Source organism: Mus pahari, chromosome 3, assembly GCF_900095145.1.
Source record: "Mus pahari chromosome 3, PAHARI_EIJ_v1.1, whole genome shotgun sequence".
Taxonomy (NCBI): domain Eukaryota; kingdom Metazoa; phylum Chordata; class Mammalia; order Rodentia; family Muridae; genus Mus; species Mus pahari.
Genome location: NC_034592.1, coordinates 45945535 through 45957591, shown reverse-complemented (window position 1 = coordinate 45957591; position 12057 = coordinate 45945535).

Genomic DNA, 12057 nt, shown 5'->3' with positions numbered 1-12057 from the left:
AAAAAAAAAGAAATCAGAACATAGATCAGGTTGCTTGCTGTATAATTTCATACATAATACGAGCTGGATGTGATGACTGGCACCTGTAATCCTAACTCTGAGGAGGCAGAGACATAAAGACTAAGCGTGGTGGGGCTGACCTGAGAAATTTAACAGGACCCTGTCTCAAAATAAAAGTCAAAAGGACTGGAAAGGTGGCTCAGCTCTTAAGAACAATGCTCTTAAACAAATAATCAAACAATCAAACAAACCACAAAGGATGCTGCTCTTGTAGAGGACTGAACCTCAGTTCCCAGCATCCACACCAGGCATCTCCTGTAACTCTAGCTCCAGGGGACCTGGTACCCTCCGCTGGTTTCCATGGACACCGGAGGTGTCCACTCACACACATTAAAAAAAACAAAAAACGAAAAAACAGAAGTGCTCAATGTCAGAACTCTTGCATAGCATATAGGAGGCTTATTCAATCCCTAGCACGGTAGAGAAGAGAAGGGAGGGGGCTCAAATGATAGGAACAGTGATCTAATGGTTCCAACCACAGAGGAAACAAGAGAGTTTAAACTACAAAGGAGTGGGAGGGGACTTTGTGGGGGTGGAGCTATGCTGTGTCTTGATTCTTGGCATGGTTGCATGAATCACAGGTCATATATACTTTCTATAAAAATGATGGATATTGCTATATGTGAAAATACATCTCAATAAACAATATGAATATCTGCTTATTAAATAAGTTGACAAATGTGTACTATAAAGTGTTGAAAGATTGTTTATAAGTAGCTTATTACCTGTTGATTTTTTAAAATAATTCTTTTATAATTTATTTTTTATTAACTGTGTGTGCAGGGGCTCACACACTCACACACACACACACACACACTCACACACACGTATTCATGGGCATAAAATTGTTGGAACATCGTGTGTAGATTTGACTCTAATTACAAGTATACGTGACACACAATGAATTTCATGTTTAGACTTGGGGCCCATCTCCAAAGAGATCTCATGTGTGGACTCCAAGATTTGAAAAAGCACAAACTAGACACTTTGGTTCTGAGCATCTCAGATAAGGGCTTCTCAGCCTGTCATGAGTAATATGACCACTTGCTTCTTTTCTTTATCCCTAAAAAGAAATTAAACTAAAAGTTTATAACAGGACTATAAAAGCGATCTATAAAAGAGATCATAACCCATGAAGAGACAAACCACCGGCTTAACCGTGGAAAGGGGGAGGGGAGGAACACGAGGCCATTGCGCTTTGACTCCTGGGTGGTCTCTCTCTTCCCACTCTCTTGCCCATCTCTGCTCCTGCAGCAGGAGTCATGCACCCATTCTGAATGCCCCAGAGCTTCCAATGCCCTGCCTTTAAGTTAGTCATCAAACGTCCAGGTCTGTGTTGTGGTCCGTGACTTAAGTAAGTCAGCATTATTTGCTTTGGAAAAATGCTGCTAGAACTTCTGTAAGGATGAAAGCCTTTGCAGAGAAAAAGCAACATGTTATTATCCATGAGTGGGCTTATAAACCTCTTTTAAAAGGAGGCACTGGTGTGGGTGACTCCAGGGTAGGAGTAGTCCTTGTAGGACCGAAGCCTTTAGAATTGTGCTTAGTAATGTTGAAAGCCTAGTAAAATGCATTCTCACGGGGGGGGGGGGCACCCCACCGAGGTTTCCAGACAGCCCTCTGACTTTTAAATGAAAGGCCAGGACAACGTTAATGAAATATTAATCAGGCTTCACTTTCAGGAGAGCACTTTTCTTAATTTGTGTGTGTTGCTACACTTCTCGGGCACTTTTACTTTTGCACTGCGCATATTACCTTTATACTAGGCTCCTTCTCCCTAGCGTTAGTCACACGGTGTATCTCATGCCACGTTCTGAAAGTACGAATAATCTGTGTCAGAAATCATAGGCACACAATACTATGCCCTCAAGTGTGGGGACGCCCATGCTGGGGTAACTTAGAGGTCCTATCTCCTGTTAGTAAAATGCCTGGGCTCCCGACACCCATGTGTGTTTGGATGTCTCTCACCTTTTCCTAAACATTGGGATTTCCTTTCCTTCTAGACATTTAAAATAATAATAATAATAATAATAATAATAATAATGATGATGGAAATGGAGAGGAGCCTGAGGAAAAGAAGTTCCAATGACAGGCCCAAAGTGGGATCCAGCTCAACAGGAGTTCCCAAGGCCTGACACTATTACTGAGAGGCTATGGAGTGCTCACAAAAAGGGACCTATCATGACTGTACTCTGAAAGACCCAACAAGCAGCAGAAAGAGTCAGATGCAGATATTTGCACCCAACCAATGGACAGAAGCAGCTGACCCCTGTTGTTGACTTAGGGAAGGCTGAAAGAAGCTGAGGAGAAGGGCGATCCTGTAGGAGGACCACCAGTCTCAATTAATCTGGACCCCTGAGATCTCTCAAACACTGGACCACCAAACAGACAGCATACATCAGCTGATATGAGGCCCCCAACATACATACAGTAGAGGACTTCTGGGTCTGTGTTCATTCAGAGATGATGCACCTAACCCTCAAGAGACTAGAGTTCCTAGGGAGTTTAGAGGTCAGGTGGGGTGGGGGGGGGTGGGGGAATCCATGTGGTGACGGGGTGTGGTGGGGAGGAGGTGTGGGATGTGGAGCAGTTGGAGGGTGGATGAGGGGCAGGGAATGGAATATGGAGTGTAAAAAATAAATTAAAAAGAAAGAAAATAATGAAATGAAAATGTAAGCTGACTGCAGTCTTTATTTATTTAGTTTACTTATTTATTCATTTGTGTGTGTGTGTGTGTGTGTGTGTGTGTGTGTGTGTGTGTGTAGATCAGAGGACAAACTATGGGAACGAATTCTCTCCTTCCACAATGTGGGCCCTAGGAAATGAACTCGGGTTCTCAAAAATACTTGAAGGTAAACACTTTCGCCCCCTGAGCCACTGTGTGAGACCCCAGAGATACTTTGAACCCCTAATGTTCTTTTTGTTTATTAATTGGTGTAAATGTATGACCGGGGCCTGCCTCTGTGTGTGTGTGTGAGTGTGTGTGTGTGTGTGTATGTGTGTGTGTGTGTGTGTGAGTGTGTTTGTGAGGCTAGGTGTGGAGGCCAGAGGTTGATGCAGGGTGTCCTCCTCTGTTACTCTTCACACTATTTTTAAAATTAAGAATCTTTATTTATTCTCTGACAATTCCATGCATATATATAATGTATCTTGATCATATCTCCACCCTACACCCCTGAAAACACCCCTTAGTTTTTGAGATAGGGTGTCTCATTGAACCTGGGGCTAGGCAACTGCTAAGTCGGCTGGCTGACAAGCTTGAGGGCTTCTTCCCTACTCCCACCCACACCAACGGTGTGGTGATGGACTGAGTGCCAAGTCCAGATTCTTATGTGAGAGCTGGAGATGGTACTCAGGTATTCATGCTTACACGGCATGGACTTTACTGACTGAGCCATTTCCTAGGCCTGACACCCCTCCCCCTGAAGGGAAATGAAATTTAAAATGAAATTTAAGGCCTGGGATTCATGCAACTTATGTCCAGAGAAATAGTTGTTTGTAAGCTTGGAAGCCTGAGGCAGAGAGCACAGTGAGACAAGCCTGGGCATGCCCAGGCAGGCCATTGTTGGAACATTCCGGGGACTGAACCAAATGTTCCCTTAACCCGCCCCTCAGGTCTCCTAGCATTCCTGCCTTTGCACGTGCCATCCTGCAAATGTGTACATTTAAATGAACCAATCGCATGTAACCGCGCCAATTCTCCCCACCCCCGACCCTTATCCTATAAAGACCTCAAGCTTTTGGGCCTGGTTGCCGACTTCCTCTGTCTCCTGCGTGAGATACGAGTTGAACTGGAGCTCCGCCAATAAAAGTGCCTCGTGTGGTTACAGCAAGAAGGCCTGTCTGTCGAGTTCCTGGAGCACCCTAACTCCCGTGACCTGAGGACCTGAGGGAGTTCCTCGCGAGGGGGGTCCTACACCCCCACTCTCCCCAAACCCACCAGGCCATACACACATGTGGGGCCACGATAGGCAACCTATTTTGGTTGAATAAGGCTTGCTCCAGCGACCCAGTAGAAAACTCTACAAGGGATGGAACAGTGAGCCACATTCCCAGAGTCAGGTGCCTGACACCACAGAGCCCCCAAATCCATAATTCTGTGACTATAAGTCACGAAGACAATGTCCCAGGCTTCTGGCATTTTGTCTAGACTCCACCCCACAGTTACCTGACTATAGCCAGGTATGCTCCTCCCCACAGTTACCTGACAACAGCAGGATAACCCAGCCCACTATAAAAGGAGCTGCTTGGCCCCTCCTCGCTATCTAAGCTCTTACCCTTTCTTACTCTCCTGTCTAGCCCTCCTTTTCCCTCTTCCTTCCCCCCCTCTCCACGTGGTCATGGCCAGTCTCTCTTTCTACCTTCTCTCCTTCCCTCTGCCTTTCTACAATAAAGCTCTAAAACCATAGACTGTCTCTGCTCATCAAGGCCTGCTGCGCTTGGATGATGGGATAGGCTTTCCCCTAAAGAGCAGCGTCTAACCTCCCACTGAAAGGCCTTCCTGCGCTCCAGCCATGGACCAGACCAAGGACTCTTGCCCGAGTGGGAACCACACATCGCCCCTCTCCCATCAGCCCTTTGGCCCCAGAACTGATGAGCCGCCCCTGGGCCCGCATTCTGTTCTCAGCTCTTTCTCTGTGTCCAGCGGTCTGGGATGCCCAAGGCGTCTGGGATGCCCAAGGCTGAGAACCTGGTACCTAGGACTGTCCCTTGTCCACCACCTGCCATGTGGGGTCAGTGGTTTCCCACAGCCAGACACCCACCCCGTGGCCGCCCAGAGCACCGGAGCTCTGGCAGGACTCTGGTTTTCCCCCACTCCTTTTATTCCCCCAGTGCTCCCTGCCCTGCACTCACACACTTTTTTGTTTGGGACAGGAGACAGTCTTACTCTGTAGCTCATGCTAGCATGGAATTCATTATATATAGCCCAGGCTAGCATCAAATATGTGGCAATCCCCCTGCCTCAGCCTCCCAGGTACTGGAATTATAAGGCACAAGCCACAACCCAGTTGAATCCCTAGTACTCTTAAACAAAACAAACAAATTATCCTTTTCTCCATTCGCTGAACCTGAATCAAAAAGCCACTGTTAATATGGAAATGTATGTACTGATCTTCCCTGTCAGTCACCACACCATCAGAAATTTTGCATGCAAGGGATTTCCCCAGCCATAAAGCAAGTCTCTACTCTGTGCAGGAAAGGCATATGTTATAAAGTTAGCCAATCTTTTAAGGTCAATAATGAAGAATATATATATATATATATATATATATATATATATATATATATATATATATATATTTATTTCCTCAAGGCCTTAGGGCCAACAGACAATTTTAATTAGAAGATACTAATTGCTTGTTTGTATAAATTCACCATGGAAGATCTATGAAAATGTTGATTTCTGCAGTCATCTCATGTTTTCCACATCCCATAAGACAAAATTTCTTTATCCAGTTGTATAGTAAGGAAAAAACAAAAAAACAAAAAAACAAATCAAGATGAAAGCAGAGAAATGGTCGGAAGCTTGGAATTAATTTTTTCTTCATCCAGTCTTCATCATCGTGAAGGAATTGGAAACATCCGTCAAGAATCTGAGAAGTAGTACTGAGACATCTGCATAGAACACCCAGACAGGACCGCCAAGGAGTAGTGCACACTGAGCAGTGGATGGTAATAACGACATGTCAGGGGATGCACGCCTCTCCCACAGGTCAGAAAGGCTCAGAGTCTAAAGACCGTGGAAAGGAATCCAATGGCAGCTAGACTGGGATGAGGGGAGAGGATGGGGGAGGACTAAAGAGATGCAGGGGTGGGGTGGGAGGGGGAGAGAGAGAACTGGAGGGGAAGCCTGAAAGGCTGGAAGACCCTCTGAAGAACAATACTTGGCTTTTTGTGTGGTCCAGTGATCTCTTCCACTGGTGCCTTGCCCTCACCCGTGGGGAGGCCCCCTTTTCCTTCCTGTTAAAGGAAAAGCTCCAGATGGAAATTAAGTCTGTGTACGTATTTGGGCTTTGTTTTTAGACTTTCTCTGTTATTTCTCCATATGAGAGCTTTGGGTGGTGGGATGCAGGGCAAGGGGGGGGGGCAAATTTATGGAGAAAACATCTTTCTAGTCCTTGGTTGGAGACTGTGAAGGTTTTTCTTGGTTACAGTGTGGATTTCTGGGTCTGGGGATTCTTGCTTATGACTAGACCCCTGTTCCTCCAAAGGCCATTTTTCATGGTGGGCAAGCAAATAATGTGAGCCTTCGTTCAATGGTTTTTGATACTTCTGTTTATCTCTTTATTAGCAAATCTCTGTGTTAATTTTAACTAAGTCTCCTGCACATTAGTCATCCAACTTAGCATCTCCAAGATATCTACATTTTAACTTATTGAACGGAGTCTTAGTATCTATTGCAGTAACAAGACACCATGACCCAAGGTAACTTTTATAAAAGAAAATATTTAATTGGGGGTTTTCTTAGAGTTCTAGAGGGTTAGCCCATGATCATCATGAAAAGAAGAGGAGTAACTGAGAGTTTTACATCCCGGTCTGCAGGCAGCAGGCAGAGAGAGAGAGAGAGAGAGAGAGAGAGAGAGAGAGAGAGAGAGAGAGAGAGAGAGAGAGAGAGAGAGAGAGAGAGAGAGAGAGAGAGCGAGACCAGTCACATATGTCCTCCAATGAAGCTACACGTCATCCAACAAGGCCACACTTTCTAATCCTTCCCAGACGGTTCCACCAATGGGAAATTAATCATTCAAATATATGACCCTATAGGGTCCATTCTCATTTAAACTACCACAAACAGGTGATACATTTATATAATTGAAGGCCCATAAGGATAACATGGGGTTTATAATGAAAAAAAAAAATCTATGTGCCCCTCCATTAATTTTGCCTGTCTAACTTCTTTTTTGCCCTCAGAATTCCTGAAGACAGCTCTCGACAGACAACAGATTCTCTCTGACTCAGAGACTCCAGCCTTCTCTGTCATGAATGAACTGAAATTTCCCAGTGCCTTTCTGTTGAGGATTTGCCTTGAAGCATTTTCTATTCTAAAAACTGTCGCAGTGAGAAATTGCGCATAAACACAAATTAGATATTATGTGCCATATCATCTCTGAGAGAAATCCCTAGGAGTAGACTGCTGGATCACAAGACACATGTATGGTTCTATCAGTGTTGCTGAATTGCCTTACAGCCCACAAAGCAATGAATATCTTTTCCCTTGCTGCTTTCCCTATGTGTCACCTGCGTTCTCAATAAAGCTAAGTGAAAAACAAGCACTTAACTTTTATTTATGTTTAAGTTGAATTTATCTTTATTTGAGAAAGTTTTTTACAACTGTTTTATTAAAGATTTATTTTATATATATGATATATATGGTATATATGATATATGGTATATAAGATATATATATACTCATATATAAGTATATACATGTATATACTTATATATGAGTATATATACTCATAATACTCATATATATACTCATATATAAGTATATACATGTATATACTTATATATGAGTATATATATAAATATATATATATATATATATATATATATATATATATACTGTTGCTGTCTTCAGACACACCAGAAGAGGGCTTTGGATCCCATTACAGATGGTTGTGAGTTGGGAATTGAACTCAGAACCTCTGGAAGAGCAGTCAGTGCTATTAATCGCTGAGCCATCTTCAGCCCTTTTTACAACTTTTAATTTTTTTCATATATATATATATATATATATATATGTTTTTGTTTGTGTGTTTTACTTACACTAGGTCTCACTTTATAGCCTCAACTGGCCTGAAACACATATGGAAATCAGGTTGGCCTCAAACTCACAGAAATCCACTTTCCTTTGCATCCTGAATGCTGGGATTAAAGGTTTGTGCCGACATACCCAGTCCATATAATGTGTTTTGATCAAGTCTACCCTTCAATCCCCCCTCCATTTCCTCTCCTCCCCTCTTTCACCCCCAACTTCCTGTGGTTTGTTCTTATACCCATTGAGTCCATTTCGGGCTGTGTGTATGGATGTGGGGGTGGGGGACCATCCACTGGAGTGTGAGTAGCTTCTCTGGAGTCATTTAATGGAAGCTCTCTCCACCAGCAGCCATTGGCTGTCAATACCTTCTTGTCTTAGGGTAGGTTTCTGTTTGTTTGTTTGTTTTTGTTTTTTGTTTTTTTGAGCCCATCCCCTTTTGCAAACACAGGGAAATGCTGTCTTAATACATGCGATTCTCTTCCTGCGTGGCTCACAAACTCCTCACAGAATTTTTCTCTGTCCTTGGTTGCAAGGATCTATGTCCTTTGTCTACATTCCAGTAACGATTATTGCCATTACTTTTAAAGAATTATGTTGTCTTTATACAAAAATGAGCTATCCTTTTAAACTATTTTTGAAATTTACTTTTAAGGACGTGCATATCTATGTGTGCATGCGTGTGTCTTCTGTATGTGGTTATGTCATGTGCGTGCAGGTGTCTGTGAAGGCCAGAGGCATCACATCCCCAGAGAGTCAGAGTTACAGGTGGTTGTAAGCCGCCTGACCTGAGTGCTGGGAACCAAGCTTTTCTTAACCACTGAACCATCATTGCTCTAGCCCCTAGAAGTTTTTATTTAATGTCACTGAGTATTAGTATTTGAGTTCGTTTGATTGCCTCATAACTGGTTATAGATGGCTTGCTCACAAAGAGATGTATACACAATGCATTTTTTTAATGAATTGATTTGATTTGTTGTTTTGTTTTGTTTTGTTTTTCCAGACAGGGTTTCTCTGTGTGGCTCTGGCTGTCCATCCCAGAATTCAGTCTGTGGACCAGGCTGGCCTCGAACTCAGAGATCCCCCTATCTCTGCCTCACTAGTGCTGGGATTAAAGGTGTGTGCCGCCACCTCCTGGCTTATTTATTCTTTTGGGGTAATTTGTTTTGAGGGTGTTCCAAATTAGATTGAACTCTGGGCTTCCTAAATGCAACATTTGCTCAGTTGAGCCACACCTTAGCCACTGTTACGTCACAGTGAAATATGTTTGTACACTCTACATTTTTTAAAAAATATATATTTTGCAGTTACTCCTTGAAGGTCCTGAGTATTAGTCCAGCAATTGCTGTGTTCAGCTCTTGGTGGGTTTGTTATGTTTGTTCGAATATGTTTTCCTGTTCTATTTTCTGCAAACTGGTAGTTAGTTCTGGATAGCAGGGTTCACGTTTGATTTCCTTTGTGAGCATCGGCAGTGTTATCATACACTTCCTGTTGAATCACATCGAGGGGCACGTAGTCTGTTTGTCTTCATGTCCTGTTGTGGCTGATCTACTACTGTGCTATGTTTACAGAACGGCATTAGACACAGAAGAACGACATTTGCCTCTAGGTAGAAAGTAGAGCGTGTCAAAGGAGAGAACCATAGCTTGGTTTCGGGAAGGAGAACACTTGTGATGTGAGGAGATGACTTCTATACCTGACACAGCGAAGACCCTCGGGACAAAGACACTTCTCCCCTGAGTTCCCTCTGTCTCCTGTTTAGAATTCTGCTGTCAGGTGTTTTGAGGAGTCGTTTGCTGGTTCGGTGTAACTAAATCATTGATTTCGGGCATTTCTCGCCCCTCCGGTGCTTCTCCTTTCATTTAGAGTAAATGAAGGTTCTTTTTTTTTTTTTCTTTTTCTTTCCTGTGTCTCGCTTTTTACAATGTTTCTGCTAGCTGCCTTTCAGATGTCAGCGAGAGTTTTAGGGGTGTGGAAAGCACCTTCTAGGAGGGCTGTGGTTGAGACCGTCTTCTTGATAATGAGCCTGTGGACTTTTAGTTTCCTAATGACTTTTGCTCTCTGTGGTTTTGTATCTTTCTCTTTCTCTTCCCTCCACGGATCAAGTCCCAGACTCCCATGGGCCATCAGTCTGTAAAATGGCTCCGTGCCATCCCATTCTTTCCAGATATGACATTTTGTGAGAATGATGAACTCACAGGCCTTGGGATTCAAATCAACCCATACGTCTTTTACAAGCGCTTGCTTAAAGGCAATCAACTTTGTTTCATGTTACTTTGCATGTATATTTCTTCCCAGACAAGTAGGCCAAGTGGTCTCTCAATGGAAAATTGCTTTCTCTAAGCCATTGTACAATATGTGCAATTGCTTGTCCATTTAAGTAAAATGAATATAGCGGAGCTGACATCTTGGATAAGAGAGAATTTCCTATTTTGCAAATAAAGAGAAGCACAGCTATGGATAAGCATATCTTGTTTTAAACAATCCATCAATCCTCAGTTAATCCTGCTTCAGTCTCTGTCCCCCTGGTGAGCTCGAAAGATAAATGGATAAAATTACATAATTCTTGCCACAAATGGCCATCTTTGGGCCGCCCTCCCTTTCTGAGGGTATAAAAGAAACTGAAACCATTTGCTATCAAGTACGGGACCCATCCTTGAGTGGGCTGGGGAGCAGATGGGTGTGGAGAGGAAGCGACATGCCCTGTTCTCTCTTGTATATTGTTCTGTGGGCGAGTGTAGTTCTGGCTACACAAATGGCTGATATTTCTTCATTGGTTGGGAAATAACTAAAAATTCAAAGATGAAGACTGATCTGATTTCAGTGATGCTGTATGGAGAACCTAGAAGAAAATATTCACTTTCTCAAAACTGCATTGGTTGGAGGCTTTAAACAATGGTATAAGATATATTTTTTAAAAAAAATCATTTTGAGACAGGGTTTCAGTATATAGACTGTATATCCAAGGTTGTCTTGAATGTTGAGATCTTTCTCTCTCTGAGTGCTGAAATTTTAGATATGCAGTTAAGTTTAACCAACCTTCCTTCCTTCCTTCCTTCCTTCCTTCCTTCCTTCCTTCCTTCCTTCCTTCCTTCCTTCTCTCCTCCTCTTCTTCCTCCTCTTCCTCCTCCTCCTCCTCTTCCTCCCTCCCCCCCCCCCCCTCTCTCAGCCAGAAGAGAAAACTGGACTTACAGATGGCTGTGTGCCACCGTGTATGTGACCGGGACTCAAACCTGAGTCCTCTAGAAAAATAGCCAGTGGTCTTAATTATGGAGCCATCTCTCCAGTCTCCTAGCTGCTAAGTTGTTTTTTTGTTTGTTTGTTTGTTTTTATTTGTTTGTTTCGTTTTTGTCTCATTATTAATGGGGTTAGTGAAGTATATCACCCAAGAATCTGATTTCTGGGAGCTAACAATCAAACACGGCCTTCTTTCTCATATGATCACTACGGTAAGCTGACCGGAGAGACTGAGAATAGAATCCTTTCATTCAACTCCCCATGCTTTGATGTATGGTAGGAGTGTAGAGGCTAGTGAAAGGGTTAGCGCATGGGAGAATCCAGAAAGCTTTCTTGACCTGGGCTTCATAGGACCAATGAAGTTTGCATGGGCTAGCTTTCCAAGGAAGACTGGAGCTTGTAATGCACGTGATGTGCCCAAGAAAAGCCGGAGCCTCAAGGGTGCTCTATAAATCCTACCAGGTCCAGCTCTGGGGGCCTAATGCCTTCAAGGTTCTTCCCTTAGCTCCCTATTCCACCCATTCCTGGGAGTGACTTCCTTTCTTTATAAGCTGTTTTTATTTCTAACCATGACATCCTGGTGCAATCATGAGACACCAGAGTCTGGACTTTGGGCACCCTCTGAAACTCAAACTCCACAGCTCGGCAAGAAACCTGTTTCTGTTTTTCCTTTTGTCTGGTACCAGGCAAAAGACTAACCCTGGTTTTCCTGGGCTGTTTCTCTGATCTCTATGCTTCAAAAGGTAGGTTCACCTAAGCCATGATAAAGACATATGTGGAATAATCATACCATTAATGAAATCCTGTATATTTTCTTCCAGGAATGCCTGCCTCTTAGCAAGGTCCCTAGAGTCGCCATGAGTTGGGTTGGGTTGGTCTGCTTGACTTCTTCACACACAGAGGAGGAACTCTCTCTTCTCTTCTCTTCTCTTCTCTTCTCTTCTCTTCTCTTCTCTTCTCTTCTCTTCTCTTCTCTTCTCTTCTCTTCTCTTCTCTTCTCCTCT